Genomic DNA, 8,875 nt, shown 5'->3' with positions numbered 1-8,875 from the left:
CTCATTTAATCCTCACAACAACCTTATGAAGTAGCAACAATTTTAAACCTTATTTGAATATGAAGAAAATAAAACTTAGTGAGGTTTAAATAATTCTCTAAGGTTTAATTGCAGATCTGTTTGACTTTTCTGGAATTCATTTTCTATATGATCTCTTTGCTTTGTCCCCTCAATCATGAAAGAAGATTAGGAAGAATATTCTAGTATTTGAAATGGGACTTGAACTAAAAGAAAATTTTTAATTGAGCAGAGAAAGAAGTTAAGCAGATCTCTAAATTTCAGAATCAAAGGCAGTTGAAGTACAGGCCTTAGCAGCAGAATTTTGTTCCCTCTAAAGTTTCTTCAAGCATCTGAAGAACCACACGTTGGAAGTTCACTCAGAATATATTTTCTATTCCTTAAGTCCCCTTCACTGATATTTATGACAAGAGAAGGCAAGATGAATTTAAAAGGCAGAGGTTCTGAGACCAGAGTTACTGAGATCTGAAGTGTTTAATCACAAAAATCTAAAATCAGATGGAGTTATTAGAAATCAGCTGAGACAGGTAAGAGGGAGAAAAGAGATCTATGTCCTGGGACAGACACCTTGAGCTACTTAAAAGCAGCAGACAGCTCTTAAAGTTGGTGCCTGCATCCTTCATCCTCAGTGCAATCTGTTCTTAAAATATCTAGATTGCAAAAAGAGCTAGTGCTGCTCCAAGAAACATCAAGAAAATTCTGAAGTTTTACTTAGTCCTTGGGGGTAGACTAAAAAACTAATAAGTTTATTAAAATTGCCTATGTATCATGCTATGAAAACTTCTACAAGGATGCACAGATGGGCTTCAATTTGGACAACTCTGTTGCTGCATATTAAAGTCCTTTGATTTTAATATCCAATAATGAATAAAACTACTGGTGGGTGTCCTCCTGAGTCACAATGTAATCAGAGGAGAATGGCTGAGTCTGCTTCTCATTTCTTTTCACTATTGAATATTTGCTCTCAGCCAGATGTACCTAAGCTGAGAACACAGCAATGAATCATTGTATATGTGGTAAAGGAGACCAAAGGGATTTTGTCAGAAGGAAAGCAAGAACTAACTGAAGTAAAATAAAAACGTGGCTTTGAAATTATTGGATTTTCTAGAAACAATCAACCCTAGGTATCCATGGTCTTCCAAATAAGCCAAAACTTTTCTGCAATAAAATGTAGCTTATTGAGAACTGCCCTGTTTGTTCCCTACCTAATGGCCCAGGCTCACCCTGATCTCAGATCACTGTAAAGTTAGGGCTTAACACTGGGCTTTAGCATAATCTACCTTCCCAGGTGCTTCAGTGCTAACTGCTGATCACCTATGCTGATTCATGAATTAAAGCTTCTCTTCGTCTGAAGACATTGTTACCTATATGGTGGGTAGTATTTATATGTGCCTTGTTGCCTGTTCCTTTCTCACTTGGTAAACTCCACTGTCTTAGTTGAGTTAGCTTGAAGTCAAATTCAGGTTACCTTATGTTCCTTCTCGTCCCCAAGTAAAACTATTGTGTGGCCACAATTTTTCACCTTTTCCTCTTCCCACATTCTTTTCAATGTGATTTTGCAGCTCCTGCCTTCAATTACTAGAGTCTATTACTCTACCCTTTGACTTGATGTGACTACCCTTTTGATCACTTTTTGATATGTGGAAGACGTAAATGTGTAGAATGCCAGGCTAGTCCCGGCCATGGACACTTTGGTTTTCTACCTTAATCATGAGAACAAGAACAGACCATCATGCTGGAAGATGGAGACCGCATGGAGCAGAGCTGAGTATGCTCAGTTGTCACATTCAAGGTCTCAGAGAAAGTCTATCCCACATAGCAAAGCTACCTAACTGATCTGAAGTTGGCATGCTAGAGTGCCACTGGCTAGGAGAACCACAATCCATCCCCATAACTCTTGGGGGAAAAAAAGATCATTGTTTTAAGCAGCTAGATTTGGGGATGATTTGTAACATGGTGCTATCTGATAAATACAACCATCATGCTTTCTACCCAGTTCTCCATTCTGACATGCATTCTGGCATAGTCCCTACCTGAATGTAAGCTGTAATTTTCAGCTCCTGGCATGGTCTGACACTCAGTACTTCTCATAACATAATTACCAAACAGATGACATAATTGAATTCATATTAGTGAGCACTTGCATTACTTTCTAATTTGAAATCAGATTTCTTTTTCTTTTTCTTTTCTGGCCTGTGTCTCTTTTGTATTCTAAATTTGATATCGTCTCTATTTCTTTTTTCACTTTCATTTAGTAAGAAACGAACAACAAATTTGAGAGATTGATAAACTTTACACTTTCCTTTGGTAGAAGAATTTGGACAGTAAAAGGAACCATACAAGGAGAAGCAAATAATCCCAAAGCAAGCGAGAACGGAAAGTCTGCCTTGATCTTATGAATATAGTGAAATTCTAAATCAAATAACAAACCATTCTTAGAGGTATTATTGTGTGACAACAATTTTTATATTTTTATGTGATTTCCAGTAGTTGCTAACTTTCCTGCATTTTATGCATTTTTAAAAATTTTTCTTGAAACTTCATTCAGAAGTCTAGGCATTAAAAGTAACTGTGAATCTTTTTGGTTTGGTGATTTAGTTCTTCTGCTTAGTAGAATTCAGAATACCACTGTAGATCTCAAAGATCTCTAGCACTTTGAGATCTTCAGCCAAAGGAACTACTTTTTAAAATAATTAGCAAGAGCATTGATTCATGAAAGTGGATAGACATTGTTCGTTGGGACATAACATTCTCAGGAGCAAGCAGTCTACAAAAGTGATGAACTTAGGACAGGACAGATAATCACTATTTTTTTTCATAATTCTCTTTATGGATAAAACTCATCAAATTGTATCAACGTTTGCTTCATGCAGCAGAGTAATGAGTGCTTTTAGATTACTATTTGCCCTTCTGTACATTTGAAGCAGTAGCACAAAGTTGACATCAGAAAGCTTTTATATTCTATGGAGATGGTAGAGATGCTGTTTACTTGACATAATTGAGGACTCTGCTTGTTTTCCCTTTCTACAGAGACAGGTGAATTTATCGTCATAACCAGCAGTTCAGGAAGGGCTATATAAAAAGGAAATAGCCTATGTTCTCCTAATTAGCACATTAGACAGCAGTCATTTAAGGCTTGGCACTTGATTGCATTCCTTGTCTCTTGCAGTAAGGGAACATTTCCCATCATGGCCTGGCTGTTGATGCAAAGATGCTGTGAAAGCCTTGTTCTTGTCTCATTCTTTCTCTGCCTCATTAACTGGTTCATTTAAATTGTGGCATCTTCATAAAGTCTAACATTTCAATATCAACTGTTCCATTCTTAAATTAAGCATTAGAAAATAGGAAAGGGATGGTTGATCATCATATAATATGTCTCATTTATTTCAATACTTACAGTGATTCCATTTCATTATTTTGGGGTGTACTGGCACCCATGTACCCCTGCCTCCTTACCATCTATTGATACAACTATACTTTTAATTCATTCATGTATTCAACACACAATTATTGAGCACTTTCGATAAGGCCCTGAAGAGAGACTTTGATGGAAAGAAAGAGAAGTTTTGATCCCTCCTTAAAAAGAGCATGTATCTCCTTCCCTAGGAGAGATCAACTTTAAGACAATCTTAATAAAGAAATGTTACACACTAATGTAAAGGATAAAAGACTTGAATAAATATCTGGAAGATTAGGAGTAGACACAGGAAAGGAAAAGTGTATTAGATCCATCATTGCTTGAGTTCAACAACTCGTTAAGTTCCATATTTATGTTTTGTGCAGCTTTCTCCATATTTATTACATCTGCAATTAAAATATCAAAAAAATAGAAGAGGTATATTGGTAATGCTGCAAAGGAAGGGACATGGAAGATAGTTACCAAAAATGACCGGATGTTCTTAGAAAGCTAAGGACAGTTAATTTTTAGGATGACAATTAAATTGGTACCTCATTTCAATAGGAATTAGACTCATGCAAAGAGTAGAAGATATTCAGGTGTAATTTTATTCTTTTCCCCAAATAATTAAAATCTGACCCCTATATAGTGTCATCAATTAGCTTTCTCTCATCATCTACTCTAAATGCAGTCTATCTACACCAACTTTTTCACATAATCAAGTTAACAGACATGAAATGTTTGATCAATTTAAATATGCTTGTTTGTTTTACATGGGAATAAGTACATTCTATTATATGTAATTGATTTTTGTTCATCTAAATCCAGGCCTTTACAATATCCGTGAAAATTTGATCTGCATAATTCTAATCTACCAAGATTATTTTTTAAAAACTTGATTGTGTCAATTATTCACTCTTTCTTTCTTTTATTTTTTGAGATGGAGTCTTACTTTGTTGCCCAGGCTGGAGTGCAGTGGTGCAATGTTGGCTCACTGCAACTTCCATCTTTCGGGTTCAAGCAATCCTCCTGCCTCAGCCTCCTGAGTAGCTGGGATTACAGGTGCACACCAACATGCCTGGCTAATTTTTGTATTTTTAGTAGAGGCAGAATTTCACCATGTTGGTTAGGCTGGTCTTGAACACCTGACCTCGTGATCCACCTGCCTCAGCCTCCCAAAGTGCTGGGATTACAGACATAAGCCACCACACCAGCCTACTCTTTATATAAAGGTATTTTTATCACCACTTATTAAATAATTCCATAAATATTAACTGATTCATTACTATGTATTAGATGGATATAGCAATAAATGAGGCCAACTTTCCTGGCTTCATGAAACATAAATTATAGGGGAGAAAACAGAATATAAAAAATAGATAGAAAAGTAGATAGTATGTCAAATGGTGATAAGAACCACGTGGAAAAATAAAGTAGGATAGAGGATATAGGAAGCATAGAGGCTTCTAGGCCCTGAGACCAGTCTCAGATTTTGGAAGGCAGGGCAATGAGGTCAGTAGATGTAGCATAGTGACAGTGAGAAGTAGGAAATTAATACAGAGATATGGAGAAGAACCATGCCCTGTGTAGCCTTTTGGACCTGGAAAGACTTTGGCCTTTACTCTGTATCAGGTGGGAAGTCATTAGGGAATTTTAGTCAGATTGTGACATAACTTAGCCTACAGTTTAAAAGATCACTGTAGTTGCTGTGTTGACAACAGGCTGAAGAGGTAATCAGATCTGTTGACAATTTCAGCAATCCAGGCCAAAGCTGGTATTGGTTTTGACCAGGTGGTAGCAGTAGAAGTGGTCAGATTCTGAATATTTTGAAGGCAGAATCATATACCTTGCTAACTGTACATGAGATATGAGAGAAGGAGAATTCTAAGTTGATTTCATGGTTTGGGGCCTGAGTGACCAGAAGAATGGAATTAGTGTTTAATGAGATGGGCAAAGCGGCAGGAAGGAAACTTTGGGATGGGAATCAGCAGTTGGGTAATGGATGTGTTATATTTGAGATGTGTAACAGAAATACATGTGAGGATGTTGAGTAGACAGCAGAATAAATGAGTCAGGGGGCAGTTAGTAGAAATTGGAGAGCCATCAGCATATTGGTGGTTTTAAAACCAAGAGACTGGAAAGCACATAGGAACAAGTATAGGTAAAAAAGCGATGCTATCCCAGTTCAAAGCTCTGTAGAACACAGATGTTGAAAAATCCACGAACTGAAAAAGAATCAATCAAAAAGACTAAAAAGGAGTCGCCAATAGAGTTGGAGGATGTGAGTCACGCTCTCCTATACTTGAGCAGAGCAATTTCCTGTACAAATTGTTTGAATAAAATATTTAATTAGATTTACTTAAAACATAGAGAATAAACAATGAAAATTCATATAATCCTTTGTGCTTTCTTGAATCTTTACTTTGTTTTATATATACAACATTACAGCTAAAGTAAGAACCTCTGTATACTCTTCTAATTCCATTTCTCTCCATCCTCTTCCCCCCCAGAGGTCATCACCCTTCTAAGTTGATGTTTATTATTCTCATGCATGTTTTTCATTCTTTTCAGATTAAATATGTGTAAAGACTTAATTTTTGTACTATATATCTATTTATATTTTATACACTTATTTATATATGTATTTTTATATATTTATTATATATTTGTGTGTGTGTGTGTGTGTGTGTGTATATATATATATTTATTTTTTTTTTTTAATTGAGATAGAGTCTCACTCTGTCCCCAGACTGGAGTGCAGTGGTACGATCTCCGCTCACTGCAACTGCTGCCTCCCGGGTTCAGGAGATTCTCCTGCCTCAGACTCCCGAGTACCTGGGACGACAGGCGCGCACCACCATGCCCAGCTAATTTTTGTATTTTTGGTAGAGACAGGATTTCACCATGTTGGCCAGGATGGTCTCGATCTCTTGACCTCATGATCCACCTACCTCAGCCTCCCAAAGTGCTGGGATTACAGGCATGAGCCACTGCACCTAACCTATATATATTTTTTTACTGTGTTATTTTACAGGCTTTTAAACGTTATGCACAAGCTGTATATTATCTTTCATACATTTGGGGTTTTATTTGCCTAGTCATGTATTTTAAATTGTGATGTCATTTTAGATAACTTTTATAATGCTGCACCATATTTCATTACAAGACTATACCACAGAACAGTTTTCTGAACTTTTTATGCTGGAGAGTGTGACCGTCTCCAGGTTTTGCTGCTTCCAACAATGATGCCGCAAACATTTATGTGCTGTCTTTATGTACCAATGTATGTAGCTTTCTCTAGCTTGTAATCCAGAAGTTGAATTGCTGGTCATAGGGCACATGCATCTTTCATCTTATTAAATATCCCTAAACTGCTCTAAAAGGTGGTTGTGCCAATTTACACTGCTACCACAGTGTTGGAGAATTCTTTTTGCTGGACTCTGGCAATTTTTACATCTGATGGGACCAAAATTTTGGTCCCGTTTAAATCTAACGGGATCAAAGTGAGCTCTCATTGTTGTTTTAGTATTTATTTTCCTGATTACACAGAAAGTTAATTCAACTTCTCCAATGTCTATCGGCAGTTTGGGGTTCCTCTTCTGTGAAGGACCTGATCATATCTTCACGCATTTTGTGATTTTGTTTGCTAATGTTTTACAAATGGAAAAACTCACATTAAATATTTTTTTTTCTTGAAAAAGAAAATCTGGCAGTAGTCAGCAACGTTTTCACTGGCAAGGGTTGACAGAAACTTTTGAACTAGAGCACACAATTTTCAGTTTGTCACAGTCCTGGCCACTGCTTATTGCATGACAACTAGCCTGATCACTCTTTTATTTATCTACGTGATCCCTAAATGAATTTGAATGAGGAATTCTTTTCTTAGCACCACCTGAATCAGGTTAGGAATCCAGAATTCATCTGGATTTCTCTCGATAGTATTTCTTAACAAAGGTTAAACATTTGCTTAAATTGTTTAAATGGTACACGCAGGGATGTTATTCTTAAAAATAAATAGATAAATAAACCATTTATTTTACAGACATATATCTGCTTTAGGTAATTGCAAGGCATGAGAATACAAATTTCATTATATAAAGGGTGATTATTCTACCTTTTGCCGCTAACTACTTCAGTGGATAGACTTTAAAATTTACCAAAATTCACTATAGAATTTCTTTTACAAGCTTTCCTGATACACTTAAAAGATGTATTATTATTCAGCCAACATATATTTAACAACCTGCTGTTACAACCCACTTTTAAAAAACATCTACTGCATAAAGTTACATGAATACTTTATTTGTACAACATTTTCAGCTGATTAAAAAATTAATACGTTTATTAGTATCTGCGTCGCTGGAAAATTAGAGTGATGGGAACCCTGAAAGAATAATATAAAACCTAGAAAGAAGACAGAGAGGGAAAGTGTGAGAGGTTTGAGTGAAGATATTCTGGGGGCATTTCTTCACTGATGAGGATCTGGGACGCAAGGCTGATCCAAAGGGAGTGAATTATTTCCCCAGGGTACTATGTCTGCTCTTCTGGTAGCTGCTACCACATAAATATTAATGTCTGTTTCGGATAGCATAGCCTCAACAACTATGCTCACTTCAGGCATGGATAATGCAGAAAAACAAGAATATAATACATTATTAATTTCCTAATGTTCTTTGTACAAATAAACTTTAAAATGAAACTACCTAAACTGATTAATTTCTACTTTGATTGATGTTATATTATTATCAAACAAAGTATGAAAACAAATGAGCCTCCTAAGTTCAAATTGAACACTCTTATTACTAATGTTTTTATCCCTTCCACAAATATTTATTGAGCACCTACTATGTGCCAGGAACCAGAAGTAAATCTGTCAAAAATCTCTGCTTTATAGGTTATACTATGCTCAATCTAGCCCATGCTTTATATAGCTCCCCTCATGACAGTATATCTGGACCTATTTGTAGCTTATCACTTTCCTAGCTCATCCCCATTCCTCTTGGAGGCTTAATGTTCTGTCTGTCTTCTGTGCTCTATCATCATGTGGCCAGTCTTAGGACTTAGCAGAATTGGCAGGTGGGAAAAGGTGGTGAGATGCCACTCACCACCTAAAAGGGATGCCATTTCACAAAGATACACAAATAAAGGTAATATGTCGACATCGTACTAGCTAATAATATGATGAAAAGACATTAGAGGAGGCAGCGTGCAAAAAGGGATCAGCATATTCAATTAAAACGAGAGTGACAGGCCCATGGAGCAGGAAATGAATTTGGCCAAAAGGTGGTAGCTTTTTCTTTGCTAGGTCATTTCTAATCCAGCCTGTCTCTGACCTAGAGACCGAGATCTAGGCAATGACACTTGTTGATCAAAAGTGGAACCCTTATTAAATGTGCCTGCACTTACATAGGATATGGTTGGGTTCTAAGCATTCCATTACCTTTAAGAAAGTGATTTTAC

The sequence above is a fragment of the Aotus nancymaae genome, unplaced genomic scaffold (assembly GCF_030222135.1).
Source record: "Aotus nancymaae isolate 86718 unplaced genomic scaffold, 86718_ANA_hifiasm-v0.15.2.pri h1tg000025l, whole genome shotgun sequence".
NCBI classification, from domain to species: Eukaryota; Metazoa; Chordata; class Mammalia; order Primates; family Aotidae; genus Aotus; species Aotus nancymaae.
Note: the sequence above shows the minus strand (reverse complement) of the source record.